The sequence below is a fragment of the Mytilus californianus genome, unplaced genomic scaffold, assembly GCF_021869535.1.
Source record: "Mytilus californianus isolate M0D057914Y unplaced genomic scaffold, xbMytCali1.0.p SCAF_3, whole genome shotgun sequence".
Classification (NCBI taxonomy): Eukaryota; Metazoa; Mollusca; class Bivalvia; order Mytilida; family Mytilidae; genus Mytilus; species Mytilus californianus.
Genome location: NW_026262679.1, coordinates 33248807 through 33266429, shown reverse-complemented (window position 1 = coordinate 33266429; position 17623 = coordinate 33248807). Strand labels below are relative to the sequence as shown.

The window sequence follows — 17623 nt, the reverse complement described above, 5'->3', positions numbered from 1 at the left end:
TACTTGTTAATGCAATACACTAGAGACTAAAATATTAAGAAGCCGAATACACAAAACGTTAGATAGCATCAACATCAAAAGAAAACATTAACTTAACATCAGAAATCGTCATTCAGCTGTTCCCGCTTGAGTAGAAAATAGAACAATTACATAATTTTGAAACTGACAAGTTTACACAGAAAATATATAAAATTGATAGTAATGTTTTTTGTCATTGAGAGCAGAATTTACTGTTAGAGTATAGAACATGATACTAGTCTCTGGTGGGTTTATTTAGGAAGTGTCTACACCCGTGCCGGTTTTGAGCTTACCAAATTAATTAAACACTTGTTTATTGTTGAAGACAACACTTTAATATATCATGACTTATTTATTTTGTCTCTGACGAATGCACCACGCCTTGTTGTATTCATACAAGCCATTAAATTTCAGAGAAAATATATTTATGCCCCGGTAATTTCTCCTTCGATTGTTGCCTGTTACATGTTTTGTTTACGGATTTCACCACCTGCCATATTGCCGCAATGCGATGAACTAATAACATCCATTGACCATGGATAAATGACTAAAGGTAATAAAAGCTATCAAAGGAATTTAAAACAAAAACAAAAACAAAAACAAAACAAACCAAAACAAACCAAAACAAAACAGAATTATAAAAACAAAACAAAACAAAACAGAAAAAACAGAAACAGAATTTTTTGAAAAAAATAAATGATCAAATCATAACACAATGTGAATGATCATAGATTCTATTTCGCACGTGCACTATCATCCATTAGTTTGAAACATTTATTTTGTTTTGTCGCTGCAAGATACGTGACATGTCAACATGCATACTTATCTTACCACGAACGAATGGTAATTTGAAAAAAAAGCTGCCTGCTTATGCTTTCTGTATTGCTTGTACTTTTAGGACAAGAGGAATACTTATATATTTTAATAAGACTAGAGGAAAACCTATATACTTTAATAAGACTAGAGTAAAATATATATGCTGTAACAAGACTAGAGGAATACCTATATGATGTAACAAGACTAGAGGAATACCTATATGCTTTAACAAGACTAGAGGAAAACCTATATGCTTTAACAAGACTAGAAGAACACCTATATGCTGTAACAAAACTAGAGGAATACCTATATGCTTTAATAAGACTAGAGGAAAATCTTTATGCTGTAACAAGACTTGAGGAATACCTATATGTTGTAACAAGACTAGAGGAATACCTATATGCTGTAACAAGACTAGAGGAAAACCTATATGCTGTCACAAGACTAGAGGAATACCTATAAGCTGTAACAAGACAAGAGGAAAACCTATATGATGTAACAAGACTAGAGGATTACCTATATGCTGTAACAAGACTAGAGGAAAACCTATATGCTGTAACAAGACTAGAGGAAAACTTATATGCTTAACAAGACTAGAGGAATACATATCTGATGTAACAAGACTAGAGGAGTACCTATATGATGTAACAAGACTAGAGGAATACCTATATGCTGTAACAATGCTATAGAGGAAAACCTATATGCTGTAACAAGACTAGAGGAAAACCTATATGCTTTAACAAGACTAGAAGAACACCTATATGCTGTAACAAGACTAGATGAATACCTATATGATGTAACAAGACTAGAGGTATACCTATATGCTGTACCAAGACTAGAGGAAAACCTATATGCTGTTACAAGACTAGAGGAAAACCTATATGCTTTAATAAGACTAGAGGAAAATCTATATGCTGTAACAAGACTAGAGGAATACCTATATGAAGTAACAAGACTAAAGGAATACCTATATGCTGTAACAAGACTAGAGGAAAACATGTATGCTGTAACAACACTAGAGGAATACCTTTATGCTGTAACAAGACAAGAGGAAAACCTATATGCTGTAACAATACTATAGAGGAAAACCTATATGTTGTAACAAGACAAGAGGAAAACCTATATGCTTTAACAAGACTAGATGAACACCTATATGCTGTAACAAGACTAGAGGAATACCTATATGATGTAACAAGACTAGAGGAAAATCTATATGCTGTAACAAGACTAGAGGAAAACCTATATGCTTTAATAAGACTAGAGGAAAATGTGATTGTGCTATGGTCAATTTTGAGTTCTTGTCTTTCATTTTTGCTTATGTACTTTGTCTATACTCCAATTTGTGTTTCTTTGTTGAAACAGTTATTTGTTTTTATAGTGATTAAGATTATATTACAATGTTGACTTCTGTACCCCGATTTTTGACGTTTTTACCTATTATGTCTGTTTGTTTTGCTCACACATTGTTGTCAATATAATGAATTTCTATGCAACTGTCATACAAGTGAGAGGTTTAGCTAGCTATAAAACCAGGTTTAATCCACTATTTTCTACATAAGGAAAGGCCTATACCAAGTCAGGAATATGACAGTTATTTTCCATTCGTTAGATGTGTTTGAGCTTTTGATTTTGCCATTTTAGAAAGGACTTTCCGTTTTAAATTTTCCTTGGAGTTCGGTATTTTTGTTATTTTACCTTTTTTCTTTGACGAGGACGACATCTTTTTGTGATAATTTATTGTGAAAAGTGTCGTACCCAGATGTGACTGCTCGAACTCAATGGTATGGACCAGAAGTTCTTTGATTTGATATTGACCTTCAAATATATATACTTTAACAGTATACGTCAACACTTATGAAGTAAGAAATGTAAAGTTATCATGGCCTTGAAATTTCCGAAAGAATGTATTCAAAGGCACGCAATACAGCTAATATTTTTTTTACACAATAAGCATGATACATGTTTTAAATGCATGTCTTATTTAATGAGGACATAATACATATGTTGTTGGAAAAGGAAGTTGTAATTCAAGAAAAAAGCAACTTTGAGATATGATTTCCTTAATAATTTTATAAATATAAAGACATAAGTATAAGATTACATAACATAAACCAATTGCATAATGCTTCATTGCGAACAACATGTAATTTAAAACCAAGTCTGGTTTTTCAGTTTTCTATATTAAATGAAGCTTTTTTGTTTGCTTGATAGATAGATAGCTGTCTTTTCTTTTGGTACTTTTCTTCCTGTAACATTATTTCATTGCTTAAAACATGATGGAAGTTGAGCCCGCATTGTTATTTATCAAATAGACCGAAAAGACAATTGCATATAAAATTAATTTATCGCTGTTATGTAACGCACATTTTATAAAACGTCAAGGACAGGAAAGGCTTTACAATTGATTCGATTTCCAATTATAGACCAAAAACATGAAATAGTATATAGGGTGGTTTTTTTACTCCCACAGAAGACGTATCACATTGGAGCAGGGAAAGGAAAATAGGAATTATGTTGTTGTTCTCAAAAGACGTGCTCTTTATATTCAATACTACATTTTTGTAAATAAGACCTTAAACGTTTAGAGAGCTTCTAAATTATGTATCTGTTCAATACACAGTTGTGTAATAATACATTCCTCACCTCCAAAGGGCTGTTTCATCAAGGACAATTATGAGGCCTAGGATAGTGAGAAACTACCATAATACGTTTGTCATTTGGTTGTGTATTTAGAAATTGAATGCTTCTTTTTGTAGTTTAATGGGATGTAAACGAATTGACCGAAGCAAATTTGTATGTATAGAGCGCAAGGAACTATATGAAAATCACCCATATGACTACACTACTTAAAACAGTCACGTGCATACAACAATACTTTTTCAGGGCAGTTCTATATAGAAAAAAAGTGAATTAAGCAACCAACTTAAAAAAAAAATAAAACAGTATAGGTGAATCACATGGTTGCATGATATGAAACTCCTTCGAGGACAGGTCATATTCCTGGAAGGGACAGAGTACATCATTTCTTCATATTGTGGTGCATTTAGCAATTGTGAATTTCAAAATTTCGATTGTAATTCACATTTGTCTAGATTGTGACCGATATAAGAGCTTAATATTTGGTATGGACCCTTGATTATAACTGGTGATCCTTTGTTTGGTTTAGTAGTATATTGTAGGGTATTTGTCCCCTTTGGCGTTTCCCAATATTTTATACAAGCAGGTGTTTCGTTTAAGTACAAAATAAGAGAAAAAATGACAAACTAGTGGGCTGACGTAGATGATGCCGCTTCAAAATTTTTTTTTTACTACATTACTCTAATTATGTTCGAAAGATTCCTGTCAATAAGGGAAACAGCTAAAAGACGGTACGCAGTTCTAATTATATAAACAAGCGTAAATGACTTTAAATTAACAGGAAAATGTTTCAACACAAAATATTGCATCCAAATAATAATATTTACAACCATAACCATTAATATTGATTTCTTGATTACCAACTGTCGAAAATTACTTCACAAACTGCAGATAAAACTGATTTCAATTATCTACTCTTAAACATAATGAGTTAAAAAGTAATTTAAAACGATGTTGTTGAGATAGAATAAAATTGAGATACGATCTCTTCTATTTTCACTTGAAATAAACAAAGAGGCATCTGTACTTTAAGTGTATTGAGTCTATTAGTAATAAGTTTTCTGTAAGTAAAGACGGTCTACTATCTATATGGGAAGACTTCATATTCCCTAAAATCTAATTGAAAATAATTGATTTAGGAGATATTTTCCATTGGCTTTTAAATGCATTAATAAATCATTAAACATAATGTTTTTCATTTTTAAGTAATTTTTCGGTCTGGTGCAAAATGTATATAGGTATATGTACGCCCATACGACAGCAAGTCAACTTTATAGGTCTACTTGTCAATACAGATTTTTAACCATAAACAACTACCCATACAGTATGTTAAGCAAAGTCGATCCGAGTCAAGAAAGGCTGAATGACTGTGGTTAAAAACAACAGAGATTATGAAAAAATTACCATCAGCACCAAATTTCATGCTGTTCCCTTTGTGTAGTTACTAGGCACTTGTTTTCGATAAACATTATAGGAATCTTAGATTACCATGAGCTTTTATGCATTTAACAAAAAAAGTATAAAGTGTTTTTCAATAAATTTAAAGAGTCAGAGTTCATTTTGTTAAAATTTTAGTTTTTAGTGAGTGTTGTATATGTGGTCACATATCCGCATTTCTTTGTGGAAAATTGTGCTAGACTTTCTCTTTTCCTGACCTTTATCCCGATCAACGCACTTTCCAGTAACTGTTTTTTTTTTATTTCCGTCCTTAGAATACCTGACATATTTTCCACTGGAAGTTTACTAAATAACAATCAGTCTTCTTGTGTTGTCACTGATTCTTTATGAAACTGTTGTCATCGATATTATCATGCATCTTTTGTTACTGGATTTTCTATATTAAATCATGCAATAGGAAAATCCGAGAGACATTCAAATCTCTATAGTTATTGTAAGATCAATTATTAAACAGCACTAATGTATCAGTTCATATGTCTTATATGCTTTGAACTTTTGCCGTCTCTATAGTCTCGTGGTAGTGCTTAGTTTCGAATGCTTGAGGTCGGGGTTTTGATCCACAATCAGGTCAAACCCGACTTAAGAGTTAGAAATAAAACAAGAATTCAAAGTAAATATTAGTTGCTGTTATAAGCTTATCGATTCTAATAACAACAAAGAAGAAATAGTAATTAGCGAATAATTAGTCGAATACGTATACATAATTTTGTTTTCCTTGTCCTGGTCTATTCATTGAAATCATACTGCAGTAAAGGGTTTATAAAACTTATGTTCTGATTATTGATGCTGACCGTGAATATACAAGTATATATTTATTGAATCATAGGGAAACATCTTGTTGATTTAGGCGATTAAAGTCTTTGGAACCATATTTTAAGAGGTTAATTGCAAACAAACAAAAAACAAAAATAACGAGGAACATTGTCCCATATACATTCTTTATTGCATAATTCATTTCGGGGCCTTTTATAGCATACTGTGCAGTATGGTTTTTGCTCATTGTTGAAGACCGTACGGTGACCTATAATAGTTAACTTCTATGTTATTTGGTCTCTGGTGGAGAGTTGTCTTGTTGTTAATAAATACCACATCTTCTTGTTTTTATATATACATGTATATTGCACTAACAAGCTCTTGCAATCGAGAAATTTATCCTTAACATTATTGTTATAGGTGTATTAAATCCTATATGATACCATTATATCCAGATAAAGAATGAATCCTTAAAATTCATGATTAAATGCATAGATACAGGAAGATAGTTTATACTTTTAAGGACATCTTATTGACATGATATTATTTATAATGAAAGGAATATCTCAGGGAAGAATTGAATGTATTTAGATTCTACATATTTTTTTTAAAAATTCACTGTAAATACTAATGATTATTCAAAAAACCGTCATGATTTATATAACCGTTTCAAAATTCACTTGCGTGAGAAAATAAGTCAAGAATGTCAAAATATAAGGTGATTTTCCCTGTCAAACTGATAAAATCTTTAAACGAGTCTCTTATTTCATCATATTGACATGCTTTATACAAAGAGGATCAGACTTCATTATTGATATCTCCTTATTAAATTTAAATGAAATTATGACAGCGCTAATTGCTAATCGATTCTCATACTCAAGTTATATCACTCAATATTATCAGATTCTAATTCCAAATTGATTAAATTATGACTTTAACTTTTTTGATTAGGCTCTAATGAACGTGCAAAACAGTTATATTTCAAAATTCACCATTCCATCACAGATCTTCTTGCACTTAAATTCTAAATTCTTATTTGTAAATATATCCAGTTCTTACTTAACTTATTCTTACACTTCAGCACATTATGAATATTATCTTTAAAATTTCATGATGACAATCCTATGAATTAGTTATAATATTAATTTTTAGTAATTATTATTGCCTAAATTCAGTCATCTGTACATAATTAAATGCTTCCTTATGTTCTAAGGTGTATATAGTTGCTACAATTATACCCTATGGGTAGTGCTCCACAATTAATGGAGGAATATACAAGAAACTGATAAACTGATAACTTTAACTTTTTTAATTAGGCTCTAATGAACGTGCAAAACAGTAATATTTCAAAATTCAACATTCCATCACAGATCTTCTTGCACTTTTTCTACGTGCGAATTCACTGAAAATGTCTGTTTATTCATCTGAAGACGTTTATTATGTTTATCATAATAATATCTTTCATTGGTAAATAGCTATTAAAAAATTAAAAGTTTCAATCCGCTTATCTTTGAATGAAAAATAAATCAAAATAATTATGCCCAATATGTTGCGTAAAATCAACATTATATTTAAATGTCCTTCCCAGTCTTATATTTGAAGGATGAAATTCAGAATTGAATGAATTTCAATATTCAAAAACGTACTGAGATGAGGTATAATGGTAAACTTAAATAATTTGAACTGTAATGGAAATTTGTAAATTGATACGCTAAAGGAAATAAATAAAATCTGCGATTTGTATGTTTTTTGGCACAAACATTGGGTTATAAAAATAAATCTTAAATTTGCATTTTACGGTATCTGTTTACTTTCAAATTTAAAAAAGATAATATATGGATCAAATGTAGTTTAACCAAAGGTTGTATTTAAGTATCAAGTTACAGTGGCGGATTTAAAACTGTAAAATTTGACCAGTTTATGAGTATTTGTCGAAACTGAAAATAAATATTTCACGTAAACAAGGTTTTAAGATCCGGAAAGTAGTCGTCTTTTAAAATTTACTTTTAAAAATCAATATGGACGTTAGTAAATGTCAACGAAACAGCAACCGAACAACACCCCTTTAAAAAAAAGAACCAACACACAACAAAACGAACAGCACTGCTGTATATATTTTTGAAAAATGTCTACACACATCTTCGATATTAATATAATCGGTATATTTCGTCGCAACTTTTTGCGAATTAATACACCTTGTAGCACTGACGTAAAATTCACTAACATTAAAATGTTTAAGTATGGTTATAGTTTATGGTGATAACAACCTTTACCCATAATGTTTACATGTATCTGATTGTGTTCCAAGCGTTGGACCGTAGGCCAATCGGGTGACAATGCAACGTGTTGCAGTTGGTTCGTGTACCCTAGAGCAATGTGTTGCTGTTGGTTCATGTACCCTAGAGCAATGTGTTGCTGTTGGTTCGTGTACCCTAGAGCAATGTGTTGCTGTTGGTTCGCGTACCAGTTCACGCGGTCTAGAGTAACGCATTACAGTACCTTTGTGTTACTTAGAGGGACAAGTTGTGACTTTCGCACATTTGAAATTGTTCACACTATAAACGATATCCCTTAACTCGTCTCTTCTAGGGATTCAAAATTATGCTGGAACCAGTAAAATTAGATCTTTCTGCACAATTTCAAATGTAGACACAAACACGTGACAATTTCTGAATGATATCGAACGACAATACATATATATTCTATAAGACAGTGTTACAGGGCCAAACAATTCTATATGTTCGTAAAAGGGGTTACAGTTTTAGGAATTATCAATTAAAAGGACGTATGCCAATAACGTCATTGTAACAGTCATCAAACAATATATACATGTATATAGGTTACCAAAAATACACCTAAATGACTACACACATTTCAATTTTAAGCATAATTTAAAACAAAGGAAAGCTATATCTCAACCCTGTTTTTTTATATGAGCTGTAATATATTCAAATAAAGGCTAGACTTCTAGGGTAGTTTGTCCATATAGAGATTGTCATACTAATAAAAAAAAGTAGTGCAAAGACCGAGAGGATTGACTGGGGTATATAGATATTGCCATTTTGGACTTCTCCCGTCGGACAGTGAAACTTTTGCTAAATAGAGGCGTCCGTTTGATTGTGAGGGATGTACAAATAAATGGATAATTTAATTCAATGTTTCTTATAAGGAAAGTACCACGCTCTCTGCAGGTTTAACAACCATTGCCACAACTCTTTGAGGGACCCGTAGGTGTCCCTTTGAAAGGACAATATTTCTTTCCCTAGATAAAATATCCTCTTTTTCCAATGGCATCATAAATAAACCGGTCTGTATCCCAGTCGACTAACATTACAAACCAATCTATTGGATTTGTTATCATTATTTTATCGTCCTGAATATGCACGTAATATTTGCCACTGTACATTAGCAAACAATGACCAAACAACAAATACCGCCAGGTTCAGCTTAATGAAAAACTTCTTTAAAAGTGGTATATCCGATATTCCATTTTCTTTAAAATCTCGCACCGATTGTTTCTAAAACATTAGTAAAGTTTCTCATATACTATTCATTGAAAGATCAAATCTTCACCGCACTCAAACCCTAAGCAATGATACCTCTGTCCATTTTGCATTACCTTACATGAACGGCAAGTGCTAATTATGATGAATCTGACGACACATGCATATCTAGCCAGCTATAATTGAGCTCTATTTAATACATTAGACTTCTTGATTATGACTTATCATAAGGATTTCTGTTTCACTCATTAACTAGATGATCATTATTTGCTGTCTGATATGTGTCAGATATTTCAATTAAGACTTCAGTCAATCGTGATAAAATAAACTTCCCGTTGACCACTGGACACGTTAATTATAACATTCTAGTTGTATATCAGCGAGTAGAGCAGTATAATGATGTGTGTTTCAGTTCCGAAAGATTTCTCCATTGCATATGCCAAAATCGAACTGAAATTACTTTGTTGTTATTCTACCAAACTAAAGATTTGAAAAAACAAACGGGTACCAAGTATGTCTCTATGAATCAGTACAGCATTATTATATATGTAAAGGTTTCATAACGAGGGAGAATTTGACAACTCGAGTTATTTGATTTAAACATAATAATAAACGACCCCGAAATTTTCTAACGATATCTAATTCTCACGAGTTGTTAAACCTATTTCTCTTATGAAACCTATTTCTCTTATGGTAAACATTATATTTGTCCTGTTGAAATATTTCCGATTCCATAAGCTTCACTTCAAAACTAAATCCGCTTACGATATTGAGCATATTGTGCCGGGAACATAGATAACTGTTAACATCAGACGTTTTCAAGCTTTTTGTACGCTTCAGAATGGAATCCAATTTGACAAAAAGATGTGTGATATGTGCGTGCTTTGCATATAGTCAGATTATTGAAGAAATCACAAAGGAGTAAGTTCGGAAAGGGCCAAATTTGGCCCCGATTATTAAGTTCGATGTTTCAGGATAAAACGTGTTTTAAGTTGACGAAAAGACATGTGAGAAAGTTAAATAAAACTATTTTTGCCAAAGTTTTATTTTCAAGCATTGATTTTTACATCCCAAATAGGTTAAAAATAGAGATTTTTGCGACATTAGACAAAATCGTCCTGATTTCAACCAAATTAAGACCTAGGAAACATAGAGCGGAGGCGTCGACAAACAAAATATTCAATTCAGATATGTAAAATTTCATAACAAACAATAGGCTAAAATTTCTTTGTTGTCGACGCATACGCTCTATGTTTCCTCTCCAAAAAATCAATGTAAATTTACCAGTTTTCATCGAAAATCAAAATGAGTGCTATTTGTGACGTCATGAATAGAACGCATAAACATAAATTTTCAACAAAAAGACGTTTTTCCAATCTAGTCATTATATTACCTATGAATCCTTGTGACATTGGTCAATACATCCTAATTTCAAATTTCAGCTAGAATTAGGGGCCATTTTAGGGCCTTATCGAACCTACTCCTTTAGTCCGTTTTGACCTTTGAAAAACACTATTGACTGAACGCATTGACAATGGAAAAGTTGCAATTTTGTGATACATTGCCGGATAGAATAGAGAATGGAAGCGGGGAATATTAATATGCCGGAAATAGATAACAGGCTATAACCATAAGAGAATAGCATATCATACAGACTTATTTTCCTCTGCAGGTATCAGTATAATGGCAGACACCAATTTTTAGCAGTAAATCTGTTTTGGAGTTTTGAACCAAATAATAATTTGAAATGGATAAGTTGCAAGTCTAGAAATTACTTTTTCTACAAACAAGTTTAGTATGTAAACCGATAAAATCAGTTGATAAGTAGAAAATGAAAAAAAGGACTATAAGTGTTCCAGATCACAGCAACTTTCCGCATACTTTCAGGAATCCACATTTATTATTTTTGGATATACCAGTACCACATTTCCTTCATTTTACCTTTGTTAACGCAAATAAGTCACTTGAGCTTACATTCTAGAATGTTAGACTTCATATTCTTCGTCAAACAATGCACAGTTTATCGACTGAAAATTGCTGGGCACACTACAAGGCGGACTCGTATGTAGCTGAAGGAGAAGACAGAGCAGAAGAGGTAGAGGATAAAGAAGAAGAGATATACATCCATGATATAAAGTAGTATTAAGATAGTATCACATTCATAACACTTAATAAACAGCGATAAACACTAGAGATTTCTATCATTCATTATTAAATAAAGAACCTATTACGGCGCTTTATTTAGACTGGATCCGATAACTCCCGATACACATTCCCAGTAACAGATAATGGGCTAAATCTATGAGACAGCTTACAGAAGTAATTTGTAATAATAATGTTATCTAGGATCAAAACTTTGAAAGTATTCCATTTCTACACCACAAGAAAAAAATCTTCGTAATCTGTTATATAACAATAAAGTGTTCACAAAACCATCTCTTTCTCATTTACTGGTGAATAGCTGTTGACTTTGAAGAGTAACGTTTTTATCTGATGTTCCGAAAGATCATATTAATCATGTAGCCAGAATTATTCTCTTTGAACTGTAGAAATATGCACTTTGAAAGAAATTAACTTACTCAACATATTTTTATTTTTAAGAATACTGTTCGTTACTTCTATCGGATGTGCGTGTTTTTAATAATTTTGCTATATTTCTTAGCACTCGACTATTAAGAACAAGTCATAATGTTCTTTTGAAATTATATATTATGATAATTTGTATAAATACTGAGTAATTGATGACATACTTGTAGAGACTGTTACAAGTTCGTGTAACAAGTTTACATTTTTACTTGTTAGCTGTAAAATTAACCTGTTTTCAATTGCCCTCTTCTTGTATCAGTGTAAAGTTTTAAGAAGGTACTTGGATTTTAGTGCTCTCTGCTTAAAAGCCTTTCATTAATTTATAACATCAAACAAAATCTCTTCAGGCTTCAATTTGTTAATGTGGTCGTATTTAGAATCCTGATTAACGTTGTTTACATTTGTTTAAAATAGCACAAAAACAATATTTATAGAGGGAATATATAGAACCATAACTATACGTTTATTCATTACTTAATTATATTTTTGTTAATTGCATGAATATTTCTGACAAACCGTGGAAGATATATATATACATTACACTTAGAAACGAAAACATTGGTAGCACAGGTTAAACATTAGCAGTTCAGATTACACTTGGAAACAAAAGCGTGTACATAATTACATCAAAACATCTGCGTTAATGAAGTATTGTTAATGTCATTTGTATTTAATGTGGGACACGAAAATGGACGGTTTCCGTATGCAAATAGTCATATGTTTGCGCCTGACCATTCCTTATAAAATTTAATCCACCCACATTAAAACGCATCTAGTCGGACTTTTCGGTGTTGGGAAAGTTATCAGTCATTTTGACTTGTCAAGTCTTTTTAAGTCTACGTTTATTGTGATAATATGTTATGTTATAATACATCTGGTCGTGTAAGCTCTATAGTAAAAGGGAGGCGAAAAATACCAAATGGATATTCAAACTCATAAGTCGAATCAAACTGACAATGACATGGCAAAAAAACCCACTAAAACACAAAAAAAAACAGTACACAAATAACAATATAGAAAACTAAAGACTGAACAGTAGTAAAAGCATTATATTTGTTTTTCGTTCATTATTTTGTACATAAATCAGGCCGATAGATTTCTCGTTTGAATTGTTTTACATTTGTCATTTCGGGGCGTTTTATAACAGACTATGCGGTATGGGCTTTGCTCATTGTTGAAGACCGTACAGTCAACTTCTATATCATTTGGTCTCTGGTGGAGAGTTGTCTCATTGGCAATTATACCACATCTTCTTATTTTTATATATAACGACTGAAACTTTTATATATTAACCAGCATGTTATTTTCTAAGGACCGAAGTATGATAAGTTTGCCTCTGACTCTCAGTCAATGTCAAGACATTTATACTACCGTTAAAGAAGAATTATGTATCAGCATAGTACTGAAGTAGCTCATGGATGTATACTACTGTGTAAATATATACTGTACCACAGTAAAAATGTATTAACGCGGACTATATAAATGCTTTAGTAATTATAATTTCATCATGTTGTTTTAAACCAAAATCCATTAATAATTATTGTATTGGGGAAAGCTGTGTTCTTTGAATAAAAGGTGTATTGTTTAAATATTTAGTCTGTAAACAACCAAGATGAGCGATTGTATGTCAAGTATGTTGCTGTTTTCTGAAGAAAAAACGTCAATTCTGAGATCTTACCTGTTAATTTCTACAAGTCACTTTTAAGGACGAAAGTCTGTATGCATATTAAAGATTGTAGGTAAATGGACTGAGTCGTTTTTATCATCTCTAATTTTCATTGTTATATTTCTGTTTGCGCATGTCTTGTTTCGGTGTTGGATTGTCTCAGTCTTTTTTGAAATATCTTTTTTTGATTTTGACCTTTAAGTTAGATTATTTTATTTCATTACTGCTGACGTGGTATTCTAGCATGTTTCTTTATAAAAATAAGGAGATGTGGTTTGATTGCCAACGAGACAACTATCCACCAAAGTTCAAATAAAGTGGACGTTCTTTGTCATTTTCTTACTGTATTTTCTTGTATTGTCATATTTACCTTTAAATTTATTGACATTGATTTTTTTTTTATCATATAATGATAAAGTAAGACTTGTCCCGACTTCATGGATAAGTAGTCCTGATTGTATGATATCATGGATTAGTAGTCCTGATTGTATGGTTTCATGGATAAGTAGTACTGATTGTATGATTTAATGGATAAGTAGTCCTGATTGTATGATTTCATGGATAAGTAGTCCTGATTGTATGATTTCATGGATAAATAGTATTGATTAAAATTGAGAATGGAAATGGGGAATGTGTCAAAGAGACAACAACCCGACCATAGATCAGGCAACAGCCGAAGGCCACCAATGGGTCTTCAATGCAGCGAGAAACTCCCGCACCCGGAGGCGTCCTTCAGCTGGCCCCTAAACAAATATGTATACTAGTTCAGTGATAATGGACGCCATACTAAACTCCAAATTATACACAAGAAACTAAAATTAAAAATGATACAAGACTAACAAAGGCCAGAGGCTCCTGACTTGGGACAGGCGCACAAATGCGGCGGGGTTAAACATGTTTTTTGAGATCTCAACCCTCCCCCTATACCTCTAGCCAATGTAGAAAAAACAAACGTACAACAGTACGCACAGTAAGACTCAGTTCAAGAGAAGTCCGAGTCCGATGATTGTATGATTTCATGGATAAGTAGTACTGATTGTATGATTTCATGGATAAGTAGTACTGATTGTATGATTTCATGAATAAGTAGTCCTGATTGTATGATTTCATGGATAAGTAGTCCTGATTGTAGGATTACATGGATAAGTAGTCCTGATTGTATGATTTCATGGATAAGTATTTAAGATTCATAACTGCCATAAAAATGCATTTTGTTTGCTTTTGACACTGTTTGAGATAATGGTTAATACCTCCATTTAGAGTTTGTTTCACTATCAGGCTGTGGGTACCGTTTTCCATCGATGAAAATCCAATTTAATTATTGGTGAATTCAATAGACAATGTTTGTGTACTGGCGTGTTGTTGTCATGAGTAACTGTTTCGTTTACATTTTTCCCTACATTTTCAATATCCACCATCAAACCCGTCATTATACTCATAAAACCTTTTCCAGAAAATCTTAATGTCATCGATTGACTAGTTTTATACAAAATGTGCAACATCTTAAAGCTTTTCTTGCTGCTTGTAAATAATTACACAAAGTTAAGGGAAAAAAAATAACGTTTACCTACCGGGTAATCTTGTTATATCATATCCTTCTCGATCTTTGTTAAAATATAGCCTGCTGATTTTCTTAACGTGTATTATATTTTACATTACACGAAACTCAATACCACCTTTCCGGTTTTTAAATTTCTTTATAGATGAAGTTGTACTACTGTTAACGTATCATAAAAGCAAAAAAATAAAGACATTTTTCTCAAAGGAAATTATACGTTTGTAGTCAGATGTGAATAGGGATGATTTCTCTGGCTTATCTCTTTATGGAGATAAATGGTGTGAAAAAGACAGATCAACACGGTTGTTTGTATTTAATGGTGGGATACAGAACACATTTACCTTTTATTGGAAGAAAATAAAAGAAAGACAGGAGTCGTTAATAGCTCGATTTATCAGATTCTTATACAGCCTTAATTCTAACCGTGAGACATTTCTAGTAGCGCTAATCTATATTGACTTAACGATTAAATCTTGTTATAGGAAAATAGCATGAATCCCTATGCTATGTTCTATTATCATTCTCCTTAACGGTCTAATGCTTTGTCTGTCTGCGCAGCCGGTATTATGTTATCATCCAACATCAACAGAATTGTTTCAAAGGTTATGGAAAACATTTTCATAGTAATCTTTACCATTCCAGGATACAATTTAACAAATATTAGTTGAGTTAGTACACAATTTTGTGCAGGGTAAAAACAAATCCTTAGCTGTAATGCATTTAACAACAAAGAAGAAAACATGAGAATATTGACACATAGAAGCATGAGTTTTCTTTTCAATATTAACATATTAAGTCTTAATAAATTGTCCATCAACTGTCGAAAACAGTACTGCAAACAACTTGTTTTGGCTTCAAGATAACAGAACGTTCAGGCAAATTCAATTCTTGGCATTAATTCCATTTTCCATATTTAGATATTTAAAGAATAATGCAACATTTTTTTCTGCGCAACAAAACTGCCTTTTTTTCTGCGCAACAAAACTGCCTTTTTTCTGCGCAGCAAAACTCTCTTTTTCTGCACAACAAAACTGTCTTTAAAAATGGTAACATACATTTCGGTTTGTTGTGCCGAAAACAATAAAATAAAATATATTAAAAAAAAGAAGAACAATTTCTATTGCAAAATGTTCCGCGTTTGTCCTAGTAACTCAAAACAGACAATTTAAATATAAACACCGATAGCCTTAAAGTTTGAAGATTGGATTCTAAGTCCATAACGAAATATTTTTCATTTGCAGATAGATCGCAATATCTTTAGTATTTTCCACATCAACATATTCAAAATCATAAAAAATATTAAATTAAAGTCATCGCGAAATTAACGATAAACTTTTGATTTTTGAAAATGCCAATTTAGTTGTATATTTGCACGTGCTTAAGAAACAGGAAGACAAACGAGTATCATCGAGTTTTTCACTTGCTTTGCAGCGAGCACAAATACACTTGATATTTCCCTTCAATGTTAATACACAGTTTTTATCATTCAGACTAACGCTGATTCTCAATGGATTTTCAAAATATTTGAAAAGAAATCGACAAAACATGGACGCGGGCCTCGAAGAGCTCACCATAATGCACAGTGGCGTCAACTGGTATTGATACAAAATCGTTTATTTATAATTTAAATGTAAAAGCCACCACTACATATATGCCCTACTACAGAATATCTAAAGGAATCAATAAGTTATGATCGACTGTTTTATTTTCAATTACCATGCTAGTTCTTCCCTATAAAATTGTCATCAGCAATTTTATTAAAAAATTTCTAAAATGATTATGTAACATTCCACGCATGATGTGTTTTATTTTTTTTCTTCACAGAAATTTATATGTATCCATTACGATGTCATTTATATATTATAACCTTTTTGTATGAAAGATATTAAATTAGTATAAACCCGCTATTATTATATAATATCATTTTCATATATTAATTAAAAATTCATTATAAGATAGAAGAAAGTCACATTCATGATATCAACTGGGTAGCTAATAAGAGGCCGCAAACTTCATCTGCTGAACAATTTAACATTGTATGGAAAGTGTTAACATATAAATGGCTGATTTTTGCATGCGAACAGATAAAATGGTTGAATTGTACATGTCTGTGCGAGCAGCCAAAATGGTAGGTAATGTGTATTCGAACTCATTACATATTATTGCGAACAAATTGCGGTATGCAAGCAGACAAACTGGATGATTGGTGTAAGCGAGCAGCCAAACGGGATGATTGCGGTGTATGCGAACAGACATACATGGTCGATAGGTGTATGTGAACAGATAAAATGGTTGATTGGTGTATGCGAACAGACATACATGGTCGATAGGTGTATGCGAACAGATAAAACGGTTAATTGGCGTATGCGAACAGACATACATGGTCGATAGGTGTATGCGAACAGATACAACGGTTGATTGGCGTATGCGAGAAGACATACATGGTCGATAGGTGTATGCCAACAGATACAAAGGTTGATTGGCGTATGCGAGCAAATACCTCTACTCCTGAACACTTAAACATTATACGGAAACTGCAAACCTGTGAATGGTTGAATGGTGTATATATGTGAGCAGATAATGTGATTGATTAGTGTTCTTTGCGGAATAAAAAACTCACATATACAT

General features: G+C 32.1%; 1 protein-coding gene across 9 annotated transcripts in view; it reads right to left on the bottom strand.

Moving 5' to 3' along the window:
* Window positions 1-17623, bottom strand: part of LOC127734397 (pyrokinin-1 receptor-like) — a 92812-nt gene that overhangs the window by 31470 nt on the left and 43719 nt on the right. For 2 of the 9 annotated variants that reach the window (XM_052244245.1, XM_052244242.1), the window contains exon 1: window positions 15009-15121. The exons of 6 other annotated variants lie outside the window; for them this stretch is intronic. The gene's annotated coding sequence lies outside the window, so the exon portion shown is untranslated. Of the gene's footprint in view, window positions 1-15004; window positions 15122-17623 lie in introns of those variants that run through there. One more of the 9 variants, XM_052244244.1, reaches the window with a different exon arrangement.